The sequence below is a fragment of the Elaeis guineensis genome, chromosome 1 (genome assembly GCF_000442705.2).
Source record: "Elaeis guineensis isolate ETL-2024a chromosome 1, EG11, whole genome shotgun sequence".
NCBI lineage: Eukaryota > Viridiplantae > Streptophyta > Magnoliopsida > Arecales > Arecaceae > Elaeis > Elaeis guineensis.
The window spans coordinates 24196195-24224008 of record NC_025993.2 but is presented as its reverse complement, the minus strand read 5'-3'; the positions used below and the strand labels follow the sequence as shown (position 1 = coordinate 24224008).

General features: G+C 33.7%; 1 pseudogene; it reads left to right on the top strand.

Annotated features, from left to right (window-relative positions):
• The first annotated feature begins 6542 nt into the window (after positions 1 to 6542).
• LOC140855498 (uncharacterized) lies at positions 6543 to 27370 on the top strand (annotated as a pseudogene).
• Positions 27371 to 27814: the final 444 nt, after the last annotated feature.

Genomic DNA, 27814 nt, shown 5'->3' with positions numbered 1-27814 from the left:
TTTAAATTCTCAATATGATCAGAGAAAGAATGTCATATCCATATAACTATAATATCAACCACTGATACATATGCATAATCAATAAATGATGTAAATCATACCAAAAAATTATTTAAGAAATGATTATATCTCAACCCTGGTAAATCCATCAATACAAGCAAATCCAATGGTAAAATGGTATATATCTATATTTAGTAATCATGTATAGGGATTCTTACCTCAAGTAGTGATAAATTAGACACGCTGTCTTATGCTCTGGATGTCAAAAGCTACTCGATGCCCTCCTATCTGATGGACTGTTCTCCTATATATATATATATTATATCAATGTTATAAAATAAATCAAATAAATCAAATTAATTTTTTAAAATCTTCTATTGGGGTTTATCGGGATCTTCACCCATGTCTCCAACATTTTTCCTTCCCAAATTTCTCTAAACCATCTAAAAGAAAAATATAAATTGATTAATTAATTATCTAATTTAATTTATTAATTATTTAAGAAGAGAGAGAAGAAGCTTCTTCTTCTCTTCTCCTCATCCAAAATGGCGGATGTGATCCCCTTCTTCTCCTCTCCCCCCACATGCAACCAAGGAGGACCGACATCGGTTACCCGTGGTGGTTCCCAACATTAGTGAACACACAACCCCGACGACAGCCTCAATGGTAGCTGTTGCCGGCAGCATGCGAGGAAAAACAAAATAAAATAGGGATGGCCCTATTTGGTTCAAATCTGACGGCTTGCCGTCACTCGTTCGAGGATGGAAAGACAATCAGGAAAAAAAGAAAGGGGAGGGAAAGAGCTTATCTGGCTCCAGTGGCCAAAAAGAACTCCGATGACCCTTTCTCCCCATCCAAGAACTCATAGAAAATCTTTGAAGATGTTTCGGTGAGTTCCCAAAATCCTTAATGAAGACCTAAGAAAAGAGAGGGCTTTCTGTAGGGGGTTTTCCTAGCCTAATGGGGACTTCGCCCCAATCTCGTTGGAGATTAGAGGGAAGAAGACTTCGATTAGGAGTCTTCTTCCTTCCCTCTCTCATGCACTATGCACGACCCAAACTTCTGGGCTGGTCCAAAATGCTCTAAGGGCTGGGCCATTACAATATGATGAATTGGTGAATTGGCAATTGAATTTCAGCATTTTTTCCTCCTTTCACGAGCTCCAACTGCTTAACTTGTTCGACAATCATATTGGAGGATTGCAATCACAAATAGGTTAACCTCTTGCTCATCTACTTTGTTTCTATAATTTCAATCAATTCATATTTTCTATCATTTTGTCATAAATATGTTTGATTTAGATTCACTTTCTTTGGGAACTTATTTGACAAACATATCAGAATTGAGAAAGTTAGAAATCCTTGATCTCAATAATAATTGGCTCAATGGAAGTATTCTATTATATCTTAAGAACCTATCTTCCCTCCGTGCCCTATATCTATGAGACAACATGCTAAATGGCACACTTGGTATAGAAGGTAATAACTTGCAGAGTCATGTACAACTATTTCTCTATTATAAGACCATTAACACACTGAATATAATGGTTTGTATATTTTCTTAGTTTATATTAGTCTATCCCTCATCTAATTTGCTTTTCTAATTTTGTCAGCAGTCTTTTCATATTTTCTATCCTCTTGCTATAAATATTTTTTTAATTTAGGCTCACCTTTCTTTGGAAACTTTGTATTTAACAGATATATCAGAATTCAAAAAGATAGAAATCCTTGATCTCAACTATATCCAGCTCACTGGAACCATTCCATTATCTTTTAAAAATCAATCTTTACTTAGGATTCTATATTTGCAATGCAACTATCTAAATGGCACACTTGATGCGCAAGGTAATAACTTAAAGATTCTTTTGTAATTATTTCTCTATTACAAGACTATTAATACATTGAGTATGATATGTTATATATTGTCTTCTTGGTTTATGTCAGCCTCTCTTTTATCCAATATGCTTCTCTAATTTTTCAGTCTATTCATATTTTCCATCTTCTTACTATAAATAGTTTTGATTTGGATTCACTTTCTTTGGGAACTATGTATTTGACAGACATATCAGGATTCAAAAAATTAAAAATCTTTAATCTCAAGTATAACAGGATTATAATTAGGACTACTCTGTTATCATTTAGAAATCTATCTTCACTTTGTGCCCTATATTTAGGAACAACATGCTAAATGGTCCACTTGATGTGCAAGATAATAATTTAAAGGCTCTTATTTAATTATTTCTCTATTAGAGACCATTAACACATCGAGTATATATATTGTCTTCTTGGTTTATGTAAGCTTCTCCTTCATCCAACTTATTTCTCTAATTTTTTTAGTCTATTCATATATATGTTCCATCATCTTATCGTAAATATTTTTCATTAGGTTCACTTTTTTTTTGGAAACTTTATTTTTGATAAACATATCAGGATTCAAAAAAGTTGAAAATCATTGATCTCAGCTATAATAGGCTCGCTGGAACACAAGTTTGTATTATTGAGATTCGAGAATATTGGGTTCATATCATTATGGATTCAGATCTATTCAAATCCAATAAGTATTGTAAATTCCATTACAAGCACTATGATTAGCATATAGTCAGCCCAAATGTGTCAGTACTGTAGTACCCCTAATTTACATGAGCTATAGGTTGCTTCCACTTTAATACCATTTGCAATAATTTAGGATCTTACTTAAAAAAATTAGTTAGGCAGTGTTATTTGAATTTCTTAGTCCTCTATAGGTACCTAATTAAAATCTATATATTGCATGGTTGATATGGGATTGTATACATGCCTGTATAGATCCTTCCATAGCTATACACATGTCAGCTCGAGTGGAAGTTTTGTACATGTACTCAAGGCAGATCAATTGGTTTTTTCAGCAGCCAACAATTTGGCAAGTACAAAATATCCATCATGGGCTTTAATTGACCCAACAACTAAATTTAACATTACCCTTAAAGTCATTAGTTACTCTAAGTTGATCATGAGTTAGTTTTGGAATCCTCAAAAACCAAGAGACCATGTCAAAGGCACCTTATTCTTTGGCTGAAAACCTTATTAAAAGTCTGAAGAGGTCAAATTCAAAGTATGCACAGAGAGTAAAAAACAAGTTATCTTGAGCTTCGGCTACGTCATTAAAAAGTCTCAACAATAATTTCTTGAAAGACATCATAACACCACACAGGGCCAAGAAGAAGCTGCACGGTGGTGACCACTTTGGCTCAATAAAATTCTAACTGGAAGCTTCTGGTTGCATGTGAATTATTGCCATACGACCAACTTTATTCAGTCACAACCACCATACTTATCGTAGAAAAACTTCCATCATTCTAGATAAAGGTCAAATTTATGCCGGTGTATGATCACATATGAATGCTTACATGGTGGCCTTCCAAACAATCTCGTGATAATTTTTTCTATATGGTTTTTTCTTAGAGTTTAAGAGATTTCAAACCTAAAATAGTATTAAAGAAAAAAAAAAGGAGAGAGAGACATAGAATTCAATGATGAAACAATTCATGAATATGAAATGAAATGTTAGATTCAAATGGTCATTGCTTTCAGCTAACCGAGAGCCTCTAGAGTTTGTCTCAAAGCCATAAATCATGATTAAATTTCTTCTCAGAATCCAATTTTAGTCACCTAAGTTTTTCTTTACCTATGGATTTTAAAAAAAGAAGATAATAAATAAATAAGATGTCTAACTAACACTACTATAGTTGGGTGATGTGACAATTTACTTTAGGGTCACATCAGTATCTTCAATAACTTAGCATAGAAGACTAGTAATTAGATAGCATTTCTGGTTTATGGTCCAGAGGTACTGCCTTGAGTTGGTCCTCAATGCAGAATGAGAATTGCTTTTTAAAATAGGGACGGCTGTTATAATTTTGTTAGTTTCTTACTGTATTCCACTATAACACTATTATAATGACTACAATTATTATTTAAATATTAAAAATATGGAATGTTACTATTTGAGGCAAATAACCATTATGACGATCTTACACTAGTCAATAACTATTAAGGTGAGGGTCCTTTCTAATGCTATAATGTGTTGCTTTTGGGATTAATATTGGCATGCATCATTGGTTGTTAGATTTTTTTTTTTTTCCTTTGTCTATTTTTGAGATAGGGGAGAGAAGTCTTACTATTGGAGAAGAGAAGGTACCTTAAATTCTAGGATTTTTTTCATAAAGATTTCTGAAATAATATCCTAACAAATAATACTACACAAGTCTAAATCATTTTGACCTCTCCCTTCCAAACAAGAGGGTGCAACCACTGAGTTCAAGCTCAAATCACTTGCTAGATGTTTTAAAGTGATTAGATTGATTGCCACAATTCATGCATGACATTCTGATATGATAGTCATAGGTTATGGCAACTGATATTAAGCTCATGCACACTCATGCCCACATGAGTTAGGTAATTGGTTAATGTTGGACGGGTCAAAGCAAGGAGCCATCAATTTTAGTTCATTTGTTAATTTGGGGTTGCGTTGGGTCAAAACATGGAAGATGCTTATGTGATCTTCGTTGATCATCATATCTATAATTTGACCCAAGCTGGATTAATGTTTCATAAAAATCAGCTGTTAATCAATGTTGAGATTTGTTAGGTCGGATAGGTTCGAGAGCAATGCAAACAAGGTTAGGCCATACAATAATTAGATTCCATTGAATCAAAATAAGGAAGATCTGAGTGAAATTCCAAACAATCATGAAGCCTAGAAATTGGCCCATCCTGACCCAATACTTCATACAAGTTGTTCAAGGCTCAATCCATTTTGCAGCAACAATGTTGATTTCCAGTCACAATAATCCATTGTCATTCGGCTTCATGCTCTGTAATCTCCTATTATTTCGCCAACATTCTTATATATAAACTCTCATGTGCGTTACGCAGAGATCTTTAATCTACTCCCAAAATTCCTTAGTGACTATCCATCCATGAGCCTTGTCTAAATTTCTGTGCAAATAAAAAAGATTACGTATATTGAGATGAGAAAGCTGTGAATCAGCTAAGACTCAAATAAACCTTATCGCAAGGCTTGCTATGGACCAAGTATTGTGGCTTCTCTAATTAACAACAAATGTATGTTTCACTGGCACACAAGAAAACTCTTTTAAGGTTTATTCATGGAAGCCACAAACATGTCAATTACATGCAACATAGAGTCTGAAAGATGAAGATTTATCAAAGGACCAAGGCCATGTCAAAGGCATCTTATGTTTTGGCTGAACACTTGATTAAAAAAATAAAAGTCTGAAGAGGTCATTGAGGAAAAAGCCTCTGCCTTTGGAATGGGGTTGGAAACTCGGAGCAAAGAAAGTGTTTGGAACAGGAAAAATGAAATCCAGCGAATTCTGGGGGAATTTCGGGCAAAAGCAGAGTGATGAGGATGATCATTAGGAATCTTGAGAATCCAAGAGAGAAGAAAAAAGGGATTAGGAGAATTGGCTCATCCTCGAGGGATGGTGGTAACCTTAAATAGCCAGGAGGCTAGCTTTCCTAGCACCCATCGAAGATCGAGAAGAGGAGTGGCCCCTTTTCAAGCCAGGCCACGAGCCAAAGTCCAGGCCATGATCCGAATTAAACATCAGGCTGGTGAAGTGGACCAGACCCAGTTCATTTTTTGGGCTAGGCATTATATACTGCATCTATCAGAATTCACTCGGACAATCCTGAAGCAGAGTGCCTCAATGAAGCTTTCCTCGATTTCTAGATCCACTGGCAGGTAGGCAGAGGAGCAAGGTAGTCCTCCTCAGATGCCCATCTTATAGAGGCTAAGCAGCGAGATTAAGGTCTCCTATATTTATACTAGAACTAACTAATATACCTTGAAAGAGTTCATCGCAATTTAAAGTGATGTTGAAGTAATGAAGGCATACAATGCCTAATTAACATCCATGAAATTAAGTACAACAAAGAATGGATTTACCAACAAATTTCTATCTCTTCACTAATCATCACATGGTACATTCAAATATTACTCTTCTTGAATAGTAGTTGAAGATAGACTATTTGGTCTATGGATATCTAGAGTCCACAGTCATAGAGCTTTCGTTATTCGAGAGTCAAATCCTCTTTGGAAAAAATTTTGATCAAGAGTAGAAAAACTCCCAATAGCTTTTCTCCAAAAAAGAAGTCCTACATGGATCATGATGCATACTTTTCTTCCATATAGACTTAGACTTGCTGGTTTACGCATTAAGTCAGTGCACGTGGAACAATTGAAGACTTTATCGAGAAGTCCTAGTTTGTAGGGAAAGTTTCTACCACTAAATCTTCTTAAGTTCTTAATGAGTGGATTCTAGATCTTACAAGAAATTATTCCCCATATCTTCCTATGACTATCTTTTATCTTTTGTGAGCTGCTCGCTTGTCTTTAATTTTTTTTATTTTTTTTACTAGTTTCTTCCATTTGGTGAATTACACTTCACTCACTTTCAATTCTAATAATTATTCTCAGGCTGGGGTCCACTCCCAATCTCCTTTCCCAAAAAAAATCTTACCATTGAGGGATTGAACATGACGTTATTGGAAGCCATGCAGTCAACCTAGCAATATGTTGACTTGGCTATAGACTCAAATCTCCAAACCTCCATGCTTTTATATGACTAGTACAAGGATGAGATGAGAAGCAAATACGCATCAGATAATTACCTTACAACAGTTACCCCATTATGAGGAATTGCTACTACTTTGTCACCTACTCAAGGCTAGCAATTTTGTTATGGACTTCATTGATTGTAGTCCTATGCAACTGCAGCTCTAGCTTCGGATGTCCTTTAGAGGAGTACGAAGCTCTATTAGAGCTTAGATCTTCTCTCCTTCACAACGACTATACTTCACCACCCACATGGGGAAGAGGGAGAGACTGCTGCCTTTGGAAGGGAGTAATCTGCAGCAATAGCACAAAACAAGTGTCAAAGCTCATGCTTTCATGGCTCGTGGAATCTGATCAATTTAAGCAATGGCGATTGGATTTCAATATTTTTTCTTCCTTTCACGAGCTCCGACAACTTAACTTATCCGGCAATCAAATAGTAGGATCGTTATCATAGATGGGTCAGCTAGCCTTTCTCTCATCCAACTTATTTCTCTAATTTCATTATATTCTATTCTTTTGTTGTAAATAGTACTTTTGATTTAGATTCCTTTTTTTGGGAAATTGTATATTTGATAGATATATCGGGATTGAGAAAGTTGGAAATTCTTGATCTAAGCGAAAACATGCTCACCGAAACTATTCCGTTATCTCTCAAAAATTTATCTTCACTTAATGTCCTGAATCTAGGAGACAACCAGCTGAATGGCACACTTAACGGGGAAGGTAATTACTTACAAAGTCATCTGCAGCTTTTTTTCCTAGCATGATACTATTAACATATGGAGTATAATGGTTTATATTGTCTTATTGCATTATGTTAGCCTCCTCTTCAAATTTGTTTGTGCAATTTCGTTCTATTCATATTTTCTAGTCTCTTATCGTAACTATTTTTGATTTTAATTTTTTTTTTTGGGAACTTTGTATTTTTTTTTTGATAGAAATTTACAATGGGGTTCGATCATAGATGAATGCTTATTGGATGGCCTTCCAAGCATTCTCATGATGACTTTTTCTAGGTGGTTTTTTAAAGAGTTTAAGAGATTTCTAACCTAACATGGTATTAAAAAAAAAAAAAAAAAAAGAGCAGGTGTCCCTTTCTACTAACCTGGGCCCTATACAGGCTGTCTCAGAGCCATTAATGATAATCAAGTATTCCTTCTTAGAAGTTAATTTTGGTCTCTTAATTTTTTCTCTACCTGTGGACATAAAAGAAGAACATAATTAATAAATATAATTTGTCTAACTCCTCTAGCTATCATGATTGGCTAATGTAACTATTTAGTTTAGGGGTCAGGTTATTTAGTCTTCCACAACTTAGCATGGAAGGCTAGTAATTAGATAGCTTTTTTGGCTTAAGATCTAGAGGTACTATCTTGAGTCAGTCTTCAAGCAGCATGAGAAATATCTAAAAAAATAGGGATGATAGTTAGTTTTATTGTATAATGAATGCTTATAATACTAATATCATGTTATAATGATTATTTTCTCTATTATTATATATATAACAAAACCCTGGGGAGGGGGCTATTAAAAAAATTGTTAGAATGACTATTTAATAGTTATAACACCTTATTTTTTATCCTTGGTTATTATCTCTCATATGGACCGTAATTTGCCATGTGAATACTTTACCCAACCGCTTGGTGTAGTCCTATTAGAATGCAACTAACCGGACCCATATGTTCTCCTGAAGACTTGCCGAGCTGACCGTCCATTGTATTGACCGGTCTTATGGATTCAAGATAAAAGTCTTATTGGAACACTTAATGTAATATACATAACAATATGTAGAAAAATAACTATCATTATAGTGCATATGTGATTTATATTTATAATCATCTATTTATATAAATAATGCTCATTATTTATTAGTACCTTCTACAAATAAAATATTAATTTTTAAAGTTAAATTTCTAATATTAAGATTTTCTCTAAATGTTATTGTATGCTCTAGAAATAATATTTTGTGTTTAATAAAAAGTGAAGGGAAAAGTAATGTTATTATTTTCCCATTATTTTTCATTATAACATTGTTATAAAAACTATAGTTGTTATTTAAATATTAAAAATATGAAATGTTATTATTTGAGGTAAATAACCATCTTGATGACCTTATAATACTAGTTAATAATGATTTTGATGTGGGCCCATTCTGATGCTATGAAAGCCACTGACGGAGGACCATCCCGTGAGAGAGCACTTTATTAGGCACAGATATAGAAATTAAAAAATATATATTTTATTTAGAAAATGAATAATTTTATTTTTATTTAGTCTATAGGAATAGAGTTTTACAAGTATTTAAATATTTTATTTTAATATAAATTCTTATTAATTTTTTGGGTCTATATATATGTATATATATCCACTGCTATGTAATTGAGAACACAAGTCTGTATTATTGAGATTCAAATATTGAGTTCGTATTATCATCGATTTAAATCTATTTAAATCCAATAAGTATTATAAATTCAATTACAAGTACTATGATTAGCATATAATCAGTCCAAATATATCTGTACTGCATGCCCCCTAATTTACATGAGCTATAGGTTACTTCCATTTTAATACCATTTGCAATAATTTAAGATCTTACTCGAAAAAAATAGTTAGATAGTATTATTTGAATTTCTTGATCCTCTATAGATATTTAATTAAAATCTATATAGTGCATAGTTGCTATGGGGCTATATACATACATGTATAGATCCTTTCATAGCTATACACATGTCAGCTTGAGTGGAAGTTTTGTACGTGTACTCAAAACAAGTCAATTGGTTTTTCCAGGAACCAACAATTTGGCTAAGTACAAAATGTCCATCATGGGCTTTAACTGACCCAACAACTAAATATAACATTACTATCGAAGTCATTGGTGACTCCAAGTCAGTCATCAGTCAGTTTTGGAATCCTGAAAAATCAAAGGACCCAGACCATGTCAATAGGCACCTTATTCTTTGGCTAAAAACCTTATTAAAAGTTTGAAGAGGTCCAATTCAAAGCATGCGCAGAGAGTAAAAGATAAGTTAGCATGAACTTTGGCTACGTCTTTGACAAGTCTCAACCATAATTTCTTGAAAGACGTCATAACACCACACAGGGCCAAGAAGAAGCTGCACGATGGTGACCACTTTGGCTCAATAAAATTCCAACAGGAAGCTTCTGGTTGCATGTGAATTGTTGCCATGCGACCATGTTTATTCAATCACAACCACCATACTTATCGTGGAAAAACTTCCTTCATTCTAGATAAAGGTCAAATTTATGCCGGTGTATGATCACAGATGAATGCTTACATAGTGGCAGTCCAAACAATCTCGTGATAATTTTTTCTATATGGTTTTTTCTCAGGGTTTTAGAGATTTCAAACCTAAAATAGTATTAAAGAAAAAAAAAAGAGAGAGATAGAGGTAGAATTCAATGATGAAACAATTCATGAATATCAAATGAAATGTTTGATTCAAATGGTCATTGCTTTCAGCTAACCGAGAGCCTCTAGAGTTTGTCCCAAAGCCATAAATCATGATTAAGTATTCCTTCTTAGAATCCAATTTTGGTCACCTAATTTTCTCTTTACCTGTGGATTTAAAAAAAGAAGATAATTAATAAATAAAATGTCTAACTAACACTACTATAGTTCGGTGATGTGACAATATACTTTAGGGTCACATTAGTATCTTCCATAACTTAGCATAGAAGACTAGTAATTAGATAGCATTTTTGGTTTAAGGTCCAGAGGTACTACCTTGAGTTGGTCCTCAATGCAGCATGAGAATTACTTATAAAAATAGGGATAGCTGTTATCGTTCTTCATTGTATAATGAACCCTCATAATACTAAAAAGTGAAGGAAAAGATAATTTTGTTGGTTTCTTATTATATTTCACTATAATACTGTTATAATGAATATAATTATTATTTAAATATTAAAAATATGAAATGTTACTATTTGAGGCGAATAACCATTATGATGATCTTACACTAGTCAATAATTGTTAAAGTGAGGGCCTTTTCTAATGCTGTAATGTACTGTTGCTTTTGGGGTTAATATTGGCTGTGCATCATTGCTTACTAGATTTTTTTTTCTTTTTCTTTTGTCCATTTTTGAGATAGGGGAGAGAAGTCTTACTATTGGAGAAAAGAAGGTACCTAGAATTCTAGGATTTTTTACTTAAAAATTTTTGAAATATTGTCCTAAAAAATAATACTACACAAGTCCAAATCATTTTGACCCCTCACTTCCAAACAAGAGGGTGCAACCATTGAGCTCAAGCTCAAATCACTTGCTAGATGTTTTAAAATGATTAGATTGATTGCCACAATTTATACATGATATTCTGATATGATAGTGTCATAGGTTATGGCAACCGATATTAAGCTCATGCACACTCATGCCCATGTGAGTTAGGTTGGTTGATGTTGGATGGGTCAAATCAAAGAGCCATCAATTTCAGGTCATTTGTTAATTTGGGGTTGGGTTGGGTCAAAACATGGAAGATGCAAATATGATCTTCATTGATCATCATATCTATAATTTGACCCAAGCTGGACTAATATTTCATAAAAATCAGGTGTTAATCAATGTTGAGATTTGTTAGGTCGGACAGGTTGGTGGGCAATGCAACCAAGGTTGGGCCATACAATAATTAGATTCCATTGAATTCAAATAAGGAAGATTCGAGAGAAATTCCAAACAATCATGGAGCCTAGAAATTGGCCCATCCTGACCCAATACTTCATACAAGTTGTTCAAGGCTCAATCCATTTACAGCAACAATGTCGATTTCCAGTCACAATAATCCATTGTCATTTGGCTTCATGCTTTGTAGTTTACTTCTCATGTTTATTTCGCCAACGTTCTTATCTGTAACTCTCATGTGCGTTGCATGGACATCCTTAATCTACTTCCAGAATTCCTTAGTGACCATCCATCCATGAGCCTTGTCTAAATTTCTGTGTTAAAAAAGATTATGTATATTGAGCTGAGAAAGCTGTAAATCAGCCAAGGCTCAAATAAACCTTATCTCAAGGCTTATTATGGACCAAGTATTGTTGCTTCTCTAATTAACAACAAACTGTATGTTTCACCAGCACACTAGAAAACTCTTTTGAGATTTAATCATGGAAGCCACAAACATGGTAATTACATGCAACATAGAGTCTGAAAGATGAAGATTTATCAAGGATCAAGACCATGTCAAAGGCATCTTATGTTTTGGTTCAACACTTGGTTAAAAAAAAAAAAGCAAATTTGAAGAGGTCATCGAGGCACCCTGGTTGGAAATGGAATAGGCAAAGCCTCTGCCTTTGGAACAGGTTTGGAAACTCGGAGCAAAGTGTTCGGAATAGGAAAAATGAAATCTAACAAATTCTCGAGGAATTTTAGGCTAGTACATAGTAGCAGCCTTGTGTGAGGATAGTAGGGAGAGGACGAATCTAAGAGGTGAAGAGGTGGCTTTGGCAAGTTTGAAATTGTGATTTTGGCAAAAGCAGAGTGATGACAATGATCATTAGAAATCTTGAGAATCCAAGAGAAAAGAGGTAAAGGATTAGGAGAATTGGCTCGTCCTCTTGAGGGGTGGTGGGAACCTTAAATAGCCTGGAGGCTAGCTTTCCTAGCAACCATTGAAGATCGAGAAGAGGAGTGGCCCCTTTTCAAGCCAGGCCACAAGCCAAAGTCCAGGCCATGATCTGAATTAAACATCAGGCTAGTGAAGTGGACCAGACCTAGTTCATTTTGGGCTAGGTGTTATATACAACCTCTATCAGAATTCACTCAGACAATCCTAAAGCAGAGTACCTCAATGAAGCTTTTCTTGATTTCTAGATCCACCAACAGGTAGGCAAAGGAGCAAGGTAGTCCTCCTCGGATGTCCGTCTTATAGAGGCTAAGCAGAGAGATTAAGGTCTCCCATATTTATACTAGAACTAACTAATAGACTTTTTTTTTTGGTAAGAACTAACTAATAGGCTTTAAAAGAGTTCATCACAATTTAAAGTGTTGCTGAAGTAACGAAGGCATACAATGCCTAATTAATATCCATGAAATCAAGTGCAACAAATAATAGATTTGCCAACAGATTTCTAGCTATCTCTTCCTTGATCCTCACATGGTACATTCAAATATTACTCCTCTTGAATAGTAGTTAAAGATAAACTATTTGGTCTATGGGTATCTAGAGTCCACATTCATGGAGCCCTTGTTGTTTGAGAGTCAAATCCTCTTTGGAAAACCTTTTGGTCAATAGCGGAAAAGCTCCCAACAGCTTTTCTCCAAAAAACAAGTCCTACATGGATCATGATGCACACTTTTCTTCCATGTAGACTTGGACTTGCTAGTTTGTGCATTTAGTCAGTGCATGTGCAAATTGAAGATTTTATCGAAAAGTCTAAGTTTGTAGAAAAAGTTTCTACCACTAAATCCTCTTAAGTCCTTAATGAGTGGATTTTGAATCTCATAAGAAATTGTTTCTTATGTTTTCCTATTGCTTTCTTTTACCTTTTGTGAGCCGCTCGCTTGTCTTTGAATTTTTTACTTTTTTTTACTAGTTTCTTCCATTTGGTGAATTACAGTTCACTCGCTTTCAATTCTAATAATTATTCTCTGGTTGGGGTCCACTTCCAATCACCTTTTCCAAAACAAAATCTTAGCATTAAGGGATTGAACATGACGTTATTGGAAGCCGAGCAATCAACCTAGCAATATGTTGACTTGGACGTAGACTCAAATTTCCAAACCTCCATGCTTTTATATGATTGGTGCAAGGATGAGATGAGAAGCAAGTACGCATCAAATAATTACTTTACAATATTCACCCCACTATGAGGAATTGCTACTACTTTGTCATCTACTCAAGGCTAGCAATTTTGTTATGGACTTCACTGATTGTAGTCCCATGCAACTGCAACTCTAGCTTTGGGTGTCCTTTGGAGGAATATAAAGCTCTATTAGAGTTTAGATCTTCTCTCCTTCAGAACAACTATACTTCACCACCCACATAGGGAAGAGGGAGGGACCACTGCCTCTAGAAGAGAGTGATTTGTAGCAACAATACAAAACAATTATCGAAGCTTATGCTTTTGAGCCTTGTATAATATGATCAATTTAAGCAATGGTGATTGAATTTTAGTATTTTTTCTTCCTTTCATGAGCTCCGACAACTTAACTTATCTGACAATCAAATTATAGGATCGTTATCATGGATGGGTCAGCTAGCTTTTCTCTCATCCAACTTATTTCTTTAATTTCATTCTATTCATATTTTCTATCCTTTTGTTGCAAATAGTGCTTTTGATATAGATTCTCTTTCTTTGGAAACATTTTATTTGATAGATATATCGGGACTAAGAAAGTTAGAAATTATTGATCTCAGCAATAACTTACTCACTAGAACTATTCCATTATCTCTCAAAAATTTATCTTCACTTAATGTCCTAAATCTAAGATTCAACATGCTGAATGGCACACTTCATGGGGAAGGTAGTAACTTACAAAGTCACCTGCAGCTATTTTCCTAGCATGAAACTATTAATGCATGGAGTATGATGGTTTATATTATCTTATTGCTTTATGTTAGCCTCTTCCTCATCAAACTTGTTTCTGCAATTTCATTCTGTTCATATTTTCTAGCTGCTTGCCGTAATTATTTTTGATTTTAATTCTCTTTCTTTGGGAACTTTGTGTTCGACAGATATATTAGGATTGAGAAAATTAAAAATTCTTGATCTCAACTATAACAGGCTCATTGGAACTTTTTCATTAACTCTCAAAAATCTATCTTCACTCAATGTCCTCAATCTAAGATCCAACAAGCTGAACGGCACACTTAATGGGCAATGTAATAACTTATCTGAGTCATCTACAATTATTTTTGTATTACAAGACTATTAACACATTGAATATAGTGGTTTATATTGTCTTATTGGTTTACGTTACTCTCTCCTCATCCAACTTGTTTTTGCAATTCATTCTATTCATATGTTCTAGCCTCTTGTCGTCACTATTTTTTATTTTAATTCTCTTCTTTTGGGATCTTTGTAATTGACAAATATATCAGGATTGAAAAAGTTAGAAATCCTTGATCTCAGCTATAACAGGCTCACTAGAACTATTCCATTATCTCTAGAAATTAATCTTTACTTAGTGCCCTCTATGTACAAGGAAACTATCTAAGTGGCACATTTGATGTGCAAGGAAATAACTTAAAAGCTCCTTTATAATTATTTCTCTTTTACGACATCATTAACACATTGAATATGATGAGTTATATATTGTCTTCTTGGTTTATGTCAGCATCTATCTCATCCAACTTATTTCTCCAATTTTTTAAGTGTATACATATTTACTATCATCTTATTTTATTGTGCAAGGTAATTACTTAAAGGCTTCTTTGTAATTATTTCTTTATTATGAGATCATTAACATATTGAGTATAATGGTTTATATTGTCTTATTGCTTTATGTCAGCTTCTTCCTCATCAAGCTTGTTTCTGCAATTCCATTCTATTCATATTTTCTAGCCTCTTGTTGTAACTATTTTTTATTTTAACTCTCTCCCTTTGGGAATTTTATATTTGACAGATATATTAGGATTGAGAAAATTAAAAATTTTTGATGTCACGCCCCAAATCCGAGACATAACATGGTCATGCTACCGAGGGATGGATCCCACGATAACACAAAGCCAATCCATTATAATCATCTAAAATCTATCAAATAAAAAGATTCAGTTCTTTTATTCCTCAGATAATTAAATCAATATTGGTTCAGAGCATCTAAATTCGAAAGCAAATACAAATTCATATCTCAAAATTCATAATTATTTACTATAAGTTCATGATCATCATATAACTAAACTTCATCTATAAAATTTTCAAGCTTGCATCGCAGATCTCCAAAACCTGATTTTTCTTTACCGGTCCTAGCCCTATTTCTCTGTATAAGAAAAAAAAATAAAAAGAATATGAGCTACACTAGCCCAGTAAGTAGAACTTGCACTTTCTTATCGGATCAAGCATAAGTTTTTTATGATAATGTAATATTTAGAAAATAATAGATAATACAAAATAAAGTATTTCATAGAGCATATAATAAAATAAGTCATAAACTAATCATGTATACATAAAATCATGTATATTTCACAATCATGAATCATAAATCATTCTTGTCATATATTCATGTCAAGTTTCGAAATATTACTCTCAGATATTCATGCTAAGGTCACTATTATACCCATGACAGGGCCATGTTTCTTAATCGATAAAGTTCTTTTTTCGTGTGCCAACTTTATACCCATTGGCGGGATCATGTTTCATGTGGATGATAGCTCTGGATGTCGACCTTTTCAAAGGGATTCGTTCATAGCTATCTGAGAGCCTTTGAAATCCTTATATTTTTTTTCTTAAAACATACGTATACATAGATGGAAAAAATAATGAAATTCATACTTCATAATCATGGTATTTTTATAAAATATATTCATAAAATCAATGCTCATAATGAAATATGATTTTTGACTACACATATGATGATCCTTAATTTATAAAAAATATGATTTCATCAATAATAATTCTTTGTATAGAAACATGATTATTTAAAAATAAATAAGGAGTATAAGATCTACTTACCTCGATCATCCTAGACCTTTTAATCTTCTTTAAATGAGTTAGATAACCTTATTAAAAATATTAAATCATGATTAAATTTAATTTCATAATAAAAGAAGTTGACTGACTTAATGATCAGTCTAATAAATCCCTCCCCCAGACTCTAAATAGATTCGAGATCATAGGTCTCTAGGGGTGGAAAAGATGACCTCCTATGAGATCCAAAGGTCTTCTTAGAAAGAAAAGAAGAAAAAAATTTTAGAGAGAGAAAATCCAATTTTAGAGAGAGAAAGTAATGTTTTAGATTGAAGAGAGAGAGAGAGAGAGAGGAGAGAGAGTCTTCTTTTTTTTTCTTTTTCTTTTCTTTTTCTTCCTTCTTCTTCCCATGGTCTTCTTTGGCAAAACAGGGGATCGAACGGTCCCCCCCTTTTTAACCGATCGATCAAGGCCATAGCCGGCACAGTGGTGGCCGGTGACAAGAGAGCGACCCACCCGAGGCTCGGAGGGACCAAGGCTGGCAGTCGGTGGTGACTGCCGACGTCGAAAACCAAGGAAAAGAGAGGGGTGGAACAGGGGACTTCTTTCTCGATAAAATTCGGTGACACCAATCACCGACAATCATGCTCACAGGTATGAAAAGAAAGAAAGAGAGATCACGACTTACCTCGAGCTTCGATGACCTCTCCGGTGAGAAATTGAGGCGAGCATGGTGATGGCTTCCATGAGCAAATTCTGACGATCCTCGCCATTTCGCTCCGGATTCCTTGGTGGGAAGAAGGGAGAAGGGGTCTCCCCCTTAAATAGAGCCGGAGGGAGGAGTTTGACTCCTCCCCGGCAAGGTTTTCGACTCCGATTAGGAGCCGATCGGGAGGAAGAAGGAGACTCCCACAGGGAGTCTCCTTCAATTTTTCTTTTCTTTTGTTTTGGGCTTTTGGGTTTAAGGCCCAACAGGTCGGGTATTACATTCCACCCTCCTTAAAAAAGTTTCATCCTCAAAACTAAGTTATGTTGTTTGAGATATCTAGGATTCTTCTTGGCATTATCTACAATAAAATAACCTACTTGCAAAAATTATTGGACTATGATTAGATTAAGATCTATAGTATCCTTTCATTATCAATAAAATCCTTCCTTATTTACAACTAATATATTCTATAATATCTGTTAATTTAAAGGATTAATATTTCTGATATATTCAAACCACCATGCTTTTACTGCACACTCTGATCTCAACTTACCAAATTATCTAAGTCTATTAAAAATAAAAATATCTTTGTATGTTAAATCAATCAAAGATAGATCTAACTTTCAGATTTCATATAAAACTTAGGGCAAAATTTTAAGTTTCCTCGTTATTACTATCTCCTAAGCATAGCAAATCAAAATTAAACCTTCATCCACCTTCTATGTTTGAACTTATTACATAAGCTTCACCACTCCTCAAGAATCCAATATGTCTAGAATTAATTTGAGTTAACCTTCGATTTACCTTACAATCATTTAGACAACTTCCAAACTAACCTTTCTTTGCAAAAAAAAAATTAACATCAAAATCAGTAAAGTTATTATATCCTTTATCCATATAAGTTTAGTATTCCAATGTTATCAAATATATCCAACATAACATATCAATACCTCCCACTTCATTCCAGGGTCAACACTTCTCGTACTCAAATCAACTCTGCTAATTGGAATCCAAGATATAACTCATCAATTCTATTATAGACATCATATACCATTTATGTATAAATTTCATCATAATACCTATTGATTCGAAATCAAATTATTGAATCCTTTCTTTTATATCTATCATGTTCCTCATGATCTTGGCCTCAAGTTCAAATATCACTAAAGTCACAATTCTGAATAATGATAATCTTAAGCTCAAATACTACTTAAGTCATATTTTTTAGTGATCATAACCTAAACTTTATATCATTCTATCACATCCTTAATGATCGTAATCTTAAGCTCTGATATTATCCATCATACTCCACTCTGTCACATTCTTTTGATCATACATAAAATTTTGATATCATTTCATAATCTCAGTGATCTTAAACCTAAGCTCTGATATTATTCTATCATATCTTAATCACTTATATCATAATCTCCAATGATCATAACCTAAGCTCTGATACTATTCTGTCACGTTTCAAATTCGGAACATAATACGACCATGCTACCGAGGGATGGAGCCCACGATAACACGAAGCCAATCCATCATAATCATCTAAAATCTATCAAATAAAAAGATTCAGTTCTTATATTCATCAGATAATTAAACCAATATTGGTTTAGAGCATCTAAGTTCGAAAGCAAATATTAATTCAAATATCAAAATTTATAATTATTTACTATAAGTTCGTGATCATCATATAACTAAACTTCATCTACAATTTTCAAGCTTGCATCGTAGATCTCTAAAGCCTTAATTTTTCTTGCCGGTCCTAGCTCTATTTCTCTGTATAAGAAAAGAAAAATAAAAAGAATATAAGCTATACTAGCCCAGTAAGTAGAACTTGTGCTTCTTTATCAGATCAAGCATAAATTTTTTATGATAATGTAATATTTAATAAATAATAAATAATATAAAATAAAATATTTCATAGAGTATATAATAAAACTAGTCATAAATCAATCATGTATACATAAAATCATGTATATTTCACAATCATGAATCATAAATCATTCTTGTCATGTATTCCTGTCAAGTTTTAAAATATTACTCTCAGATATTCATGCTAAGGTCATTATTATACCCATGACAGGGTCATATTTCTTAATCGATAGAGTTCTTATTTCGTGTGCCAACTTTATACCCATTGGCGGGGCCTTGTTTCATGTGGATGCTAGCTCCGGATGTCGACCTTCCCGAAGGAATTTGTTCATAGCTATTTGAGAGCGTTTGAAATCCTAATATTTATTTCTTAAAACATACATATACATAGATGGAAAAAATAATGAAATTCATGCTTCGTAATTATAGTATTTTCATAAAATGCATTCATGAAATCAATGCTCATAATAAAATATGATTTTTGAATTCACATATGTTGATCCTTAATTTATGAAAAATATGATTTTATCAATAACAATTCTTTGCATAGAAACATGATCATCTAAAAATAAATAAAGAGCATAAGATCTACTTACCTCGATCATCCTAGACCTTTTAATCTTCTTTAAATGAGTCAGATAACCCTATTAAAAATATTAAATTATGATTAAATTTTATTCCATAATAAAAGAAGATGACTGACTTAATGATCAGTCCAATAAATTCCTTCCCCGGACTCTAAATCGATTCGAGGTCATAGGTCTTTAGGGGTGAAAAAGATGACCTCCTACGAGATCCATAGGTCTTCTTAGAAAGAAAAAAAGAGAGAAATTTTAGAGAGAGAAAGTCCAATTTTAGAGAGAGAAAGTAATGGTTTAGATCGAAGAGAGAGAGAAGAGAGAGAGTCTCCCTTTTTTTTTCTTTTTTTGCTTTTCTTTTTTCTTTTTCTTTTTCTTTTCTTTTTCTTTTTCTTCCTTCTTCTTCCCGTGGTCTTCTTTGACAAAACAGGGGACCGAATGGTCCCCCCCCCTTTTTGATCGATCGATCAAGGCCATAGCCGCTATGGTGGTGGCCGACGGCAAGAGAGCGACCCACCCGAGGCTCGAAGGGACCAAGGCCGGTGGTCGGTGGTGACTGCCGACATCAGAAACCAAGGAAAAGAGAAGGCCGGAACAGGGGACTTCTTTCCCGACAAAATTCGATGACACCAGTCGTTGGCAATAGTGCTCACAGGTACGGAAAGAAAGAAAGAGAAGAGAGGAAGAGAGATCGCGGCTTACCTCAAGCTCCGGTGACCTCTCCGACGAGAAATTGAGGTGAGCACGGTGATGGCTTTCACGAGCAAATTTCGACGATCCTCACCGTTTCGCTCTGGGTTCCTTGGTGGGAAGAAGGGAGAAGGGGTCTCCCCCTTAAATAGAGCTGGAGGGAGGAGTTTGACTCCTCCTTAGCAAGGTTTCCAACTCCAATTAGGAGCCGGTCGGGAGGAAGAAGAAGACTCTCGCAGGTCGGGTGTTACACTTGATCTTAGCTTTAATAGGCTCACTCAAACTATTCTTTTATCTTTTAAAATGCTGTCTTCACTCAGGCCCTATATCTGCACAGCCACTATCTAAATGGCACACTTGATGTGCGAGATAATAGCTTAAAATCTCCTGTGTAATTATTTCACTATTATAATACCATTAACACATTGAGTATGATGACTTTAATGTTGCCTTCTTAGTTTATGTTAGCCTATCCCTCATCCAACATGCTTCTTTAATTTTTACAATCTATTCATATTTTCCATCATTTTTCTATAAATATTTTTGATTTAGATTCACTTTTTTTGATAACTTTGTATTTGATAGATATATCAGGATTCAAAAAGTTGGAAATCCTTGATCTCAGGAATAACAAGCTTATTGAAACTATTCCAATATCATTTAAAAATCTATCTTCACTTAGTGCCTTATATTTAGGGGACAACATGTTGAATGGCACACTTCATGTGCAAGGTAATAACTTAAAGGCTCTTGTGCAATTATTTTTATTATACGACCATTAGCATATTAAGTATAATGGGTTATATATTATTTTCTTGGTTTGTGTCAACCTCTCCCTCATCCAGCTTGTTTCTCTAATTTTTCGGTCTCTTCATATTTTTCATCCTCTTGTTATAAATACTTTTTATTTAGATTTATTTTTTTGGGAAACTTTAGATTTGACAGATATATCAGGCTTCAGCAAGTTGAAAATTTTTTATCTAGACTACAACAACATCATTGGAACTATTCCATTATATCTAAAAAATCTATCTTCACTCAGTGCCCTATATCTAAGGGGCAACATGTTAAATGGCACACTCGATATACAAAGTAATAATTTAAAGGCTCCTATGCAACTGTTTCTCTATTATAAGATCATTAACATATTAAGTATAATGGATTATATATTATCTTCTTGGTTTATATCAGCCTCTCCCTTATCCAACTTGTTTCTTCAATTTTTTTAGTCTATACATATGTTCCATTAACTTATTGTAAATATTTTTTATTTAGATTTATTTTCTTAGAAAATTTTATATTTGACAGATATATCAGGCTTCAAAAAGATGGAAATCTTTGATCTTAGCTATAACAGCCTCAGTGAAACTATTCCATTATATCTCAAAAATTTATCTTCACTTAGTACCTTATATCTACGGGGACAACATGTTAAATGGCATACTTGACATACAAGATAATAACTTAAAGGCCCCTATGCAATTGTTTCTCTGTTATGAGACCATTAACATATTAAGTATAATGGGCTATATATTATCTTCTTGGTTTATGTCAGCCTCTCCCTTATACAATTTGTTTCTTTAATTTTTTTAGTCTATACATTATGTTCCATTCTCTTGTTGTAAATATTTTTTATTTAGATTTATTTTTTTGAAAATTTATATTTGACAGGTATATCAAGCTTCAGAAATTTGAAAATCCTTGATCTTAGCTATAACAGTTTCAGTGGAACTATTCCATTATATCTCAAGAATTTATCTTCACTCAGTGCCTTATATCTATCGGGCAACATATTAAATGGCACACTTGACATGCAAGGTAATAATTTAAAGGCTCCTATGCAATTATTTCTCTATTATGAAAGTATTAACATATTAAGTATAATAGGTAATAACTTAAAAGCTCCTTTATAATTATTTCTTTTTTACGACATCATTAGCACATTGAGTATGATGAGTTATATATTGTCTTCTTGGTTTATGTCAATATCTGTCTCATCCAACTTATTTCTCTAATTTTTTAAGTGTATACATATTTACTATCATCTTATTTTAATGTGCAAGGTAATAACTTAAAGGTAATAAACATTGAGTATAATGGTTTATATTGTCTTATTGCTTTATGTCAGCCTCTTTCTCATCAAGCTTGTTTCTGCAATTCCATTCTATTCATATTTTCTAGCCTCTTATTGCAACTATTTTTGATTTTAATTCTCTTCTTTTGGAAACTTTATGTTTGACAGACATATTAGGATTGATAAAATTGAAAATCCTTGATCTTAGCTATAATAGGCTCACTCAAACTATTCCTTTATCTTTTAAAATGCTATCTTCACTCAGGGCCCTATATCTGCATGGCAACTATCTAAATAGCACACTTGATGTGCGAGATAATAGCTTAAAATCTCTTGTGTAATTATTTCACTATTATAATACCATTAACACATTGAGTATGATGACTTTAATGTTGCCTTCTTAGTTTATGTTAGCCTATCCCTCATCCAACATGCTTCTTTAATTTTTTCAATCTATTCATATTTTCCATCATCTTTCTATAAATATTTTTGATTTAGATTCACTTTTTTTGGAAACTTTGTATTTGACAGATATATCAGGATTCAAAATGTTGAAAATCCTTGATCTCAATGATAACATGCTCACTGGAACTATTCCAATATCATTTAAAAATCTATCTTCACTCAGTGCCTTATATTTAGGGGACAACATGCTGAATGGCACACTTCATATGCAAGGTAATAACTTAAAGTCTCCTGTGCAATTATTTTTTGTTATGAGACCATTAGCATATTAAGTATAATGGGTTATATATTGTTTTCTTGATTTGTGTTAACCTCTCCCTCATCCAGCTTGTTTCTTTAATTTTTCAGTCTATTCATATTTTTCATCCTCTTGTTATAAATACTTTTTATTTAGATTTATTTTTCTAGGAAATTTTATATTTGACTGATATATCAGGCTTCAGTAAGTTGGAAATACTTGATCAAGACGATAAAAGCCTTATTGGAACTATTCCATTATATCTCAAGAATCTATCTTCACTTAGTGCCCTATATCTAAGGGGCAACATGTTAAATGGCACACTTGACATACAAGATAATAATTTAAAGGCTCCTATGCAATTGTTTCTCTGTTATGAGACCATTAACACATTAAGTATAATGGATTATATATTATCTTCTTAGTTTATGTCAACCTCTCCCTTATCCAACTTGTTTCTTCAATTTTTTTGATCTATACATATGTTCCGTTCTCTTGTTGTAAATATTTTTTTATTTAGATTTATTTTCTTAAAAAATTTATGTTTGACAGATATATCAGGCTTCAGAAAGTTGGAAACCCTTGATCTTCGCTATAACAGCCTCAGTGGAACTATTCCATTATATCTCAAAAATTTATCTTCACTCAGTGCCTTATATCTATCGGGTAACATGTTAAATGGCACATTTGACATACAAAGTAATAATTTAAAGGCTCCTATGCAATTATTTCTCTATTATAAAAATATTAACATATTAAGTATAATAGGTTATATATTGTCTTCTTGGTTTATGTCAGTCTCTCCCTTATCTAACATGTTTCTTCAATTTTTTTAGTCCATACATATATTCCATTCTCTTGTTGTAAATATTTGTTATTTAAAATTATATTTTTAAGAAACTTTGTATTTAGCAGATATATTAGGATTTAAAAAATTGAAAGTCCTTGATCTCAGCTATAACAGGTTCACTGGAATAATTCTACTATCTCTTAAAAATCTATCTTCACTCACTATGCTATATTTGCAAGGCAATATGCTAAACAGCACACTTGATTTGCAAGGTAATAACTTAAAGGCTCCGATGCAATTCTTTCTCTATCATGAGACTATTAATATATTAAGTGTCATGGGTTATATATTGTCTTCTTGGTTTATGTCAACCTCTCCCTTATCCAGGTTGTTTCTTCAATTTTTTTAGTCTATACACATATTCCATCATCTTGTTGTAAATATTTTTTATTTAGATTCATTTTCTTGGGGGACTTTATAATTGATAGATATATCAACATTTAAAAAGTTGAAAATTCTTGATCTTACCTATAACAGTCTTATTGGAATGATTCCATTATCTCTCAAAATTTGTATTCACTTAGTGTCCTGAATCTTAAGACAAAATTGGCTAAATGGCACAATTAATATGGAAGGTAATTACTTATAGAGTCATTAATTTGCAATTATTTCTCTGTCATGACACTATTAACACATTGAGTGTAATGGTTTATATCATCTTCTTTGTTTATATCCATGGCCATATACTTCAGGCCTTCTAGAAATGTAGAAGCTTAGAGTGGTTGATCTTGGACAAAATCAGCTCACAAGAGGGATACCCATAGCTTTTGAAAATTTATCTTCGCTTAATTCCTTAGATTTGGATCAAAACAATTTAACAAGTTCAATGCCTTCACAAGGTATAATGTTGATTCCTTTAACTAAGAATTTCACATATTTTTTCTTTGAGCTCACAGAGTACCCCATATTGAAAGGTAAAAAACCTACACATGTTGACGATGGCTTGGCCAAGCTGAATCATTTTTTTTCATTCTAGTGGGTCAAAATTCATATCAATTGCAAAGCTTTAGAGCAGGATTGTGACTAAATCAGGTTTGGCCTATGTCTATCCTGAGTTAGTTAACTTGACCCAATTAGAAAACTCACCAAACTTATGTTCCCCAATTTTAATAAAATGATATTTCTGTGTTGGCTTCATCATATCAAGCATTTAAGCATGCATTTTGCTTGTTTCATTTTCTTGTAATTTTAAACATTAATTCTATCAGTAAGCTCACATAACGTGCTCTATATTTAGTCGGTTATCTAGAACCAGCGAATGAAGCATATAAAATTTAAATGAATAACGTTTCATCATATTTTTAAATGTTACTTCCCTTGAATACTGGGTAGCTTTCACCTTTTTTGAATTTATTCTATTTTTGTATTTCCTTTATGGTATTTATTTAGCATCCAGGATTGACCTGAGTTACCAAGTTGACTCATCGAAGTCAAAAAAATTGTGAGTAGACAAGTAGTGGGTCACAAGTTTTCTAACCTTATTCATATTATCGAGCAAAAAAATTTATTTTTTTATTTTCTTCCTTTTTTTTTTTTTGCAGTGCTTAGTGGACTGCAGAACCTACGTGAGTTGGATCTCTCTGACAACCAACTCAATGGAAGTCTTCCTTTATCTCTAAAGAAACTGGTTTCTCTTCAATATTTAGATCTTTCTTCCAACCTATTTGATGGGCATTTCTCATTTTCCTCCTTTGCTAATCTTTCAAAGCTGGAAATTATCGACTTGTCAAACAATGAGGAATTATTTGTACATCTGGATGGTGGAAAGTTTGTTCCGTCATTTCAGCTACGGTTCCTCATCTTATCACATTGTAACCTTGATGCGAGCACCCTTGCAAGACCAGCTTTTCTTGCTTCCCAATACAAGTTAGAAGGTCTTGATCTTTCCCACAATAACTTGACAGGAAATTTTCCCAACTGGTTGTTCAAAAATCTTACCAGACTAACATATCTCAACTTGAGAAATACCTCAATAACGGGTGCATTTCAGTTCCCGAATCATCCGAATGCAGTCATGTCCATAGTTGATCTCTCTATGAATTTCCTTGATGGATCGATTCCGACAGACATCGGCACGGTATTTCCAAATATGACGGCCCTGAATTTATCCTCGAATCATCTAACTGGAAACATCCCTTCATCATTGGGTAACATGAGTAATTTGCAATTCTTGGATTTGTCTAATAATAATTTATCCGGTGAAGTACCAAAAAGCCTTATGCTCGATTGCACTGAATTGTCGCTTCTGAAGCTTTCCAACAACAATTTGCATGGGAATCTGCTTGGTACAAATCATAGTCATACTTCTCTTTCCACTTTTTTCTGGATGGAAACAATTTTACTGGAACATTGCAGAGCTTTCTGTCACAACAACAGCAATTACGAATATTGGATGTCCACAATAACCAATTATCGAGTATAATTCCAGAGAACATTGGAAATGTTTCTGGTCTGATGATCCTCAACCTCGCAGGAAATCAGTTTCATGGTCAAGTACCACATCATATATGTAATTTGACAAATCTTTACATGTTAGACTTATCAAGTAATATCCTCTCCGGGCCATTACCTCCTTGCTTCCAATCATCCGAACTAATGCTTCTCAATTTTGCTGGGAATTTTTTAACAGGCACAATTCCAAGTGGTTATTTCAATAATTCATACCTTGCAGCATTGGATGTCAGCAATAACCAGCTTTCAGGTAAACTGCCAAGACAGATAGAAAATCATCTATCTTTGGAGATTCTTCTTCTCAGTGGAAATTCACTTGAAGGCCCAATACCAATTGAGTTATGCTTTGGCAAAATGCACTTTAGGAGACCTGATTCAGCATATTCAGATTTTCTTTACTTTGCTGACTTGATACATCCTGGTTTATTGCGACCCGATATGAGCGTGGTGGGTTCCTTTTATGTGATATTGATTGTAGACCTCATCACCAAAGGCAACTTATATGCCTACCGAATAGATCATTTGCTTCAGATGTCCGCAATGGATTTGTCAGCAAACAAGTTGACAGGAAACATCCCGCCAGAAATTGGAAATCTGCATGAGCTTGTACAATTGAATCTATCACACAATCAGCTAACAGGTCCAATTCCTGAAGCTTTCTCCAAGCTCAATCAGATTGAGAGCTTGGATATATCACACAATCAGTTGAGTGGTGTGATACCCTGGCAATTGGCTCAACTACATTTCTTGGAGGTATTCTTAGTTGCTTATAATAACTTATCCGGATGTACACTGGATTTCAAAGGCCAATTTGCCACATTTGATGTGAGTAGCTACGAGGGTAATATTGGATTACATGGGCCGCCATTGGATCAAACCTGCACTTCTGACTCAAATCCAACTGTTGAAGTAGAAGAAAACCAAGATAATAGCAATGTGGAGGATGATATCATCTTCTTTGCAATACTTGCAGCTTCATTCGTGACTGGCTTTTGGGGTTGTATTGCTTTTTTGTTGTGTCATCACATCGGGCAGCACATTCATAGTATATTGGATGATTTTGCGCATTCCTTGACTGTAAGGATCTTAATGGCAGCACATAAGCAGACTTGCGTGCAGCGGAATCGCAAGTGAGATAAACAATATCTTATGCATTTCAGAAGCCCTTTCTTTTGGCACTTTGTAATAAAGCAAAGCAAACTTCTGTTCAATCCAGTAATTTGAAATCTTTGATGCAATCAAGCTTGATATAGTTTTTATTTTTTGCAGCCCAATCAAAAATCAACTCATTGCCCATTGGTCACACACTATTCCTTTCAAATTGAAGTGCAAAAGATAGTTTTTTAATATAAAAATTCAAAGCAAGAAAGCAATTTTATAAAAATCAAAAAATATAATTCCTCTCTTAGTCCTTGTGACTATGTAAGGTCATGATGAGGCCCATGATTAGGATTGGAACCAAATCTAGCCCAATGATGTGAGACAAAATCATATTTAGCCGTAGAATAGATATCCCAAAGAAACTCGTTGCTGAACACATGCTTCACTAGCGACCACCTCTGCCAATGGGGTCTGAATTGTTGTCAAAGCAGAAAGCAAGATCTAATATTTTTTCCACACCAACACCAAAGTCAAGTTTTAGCCATACATATATTATTATATTTCCAAATACTCATAAGCTT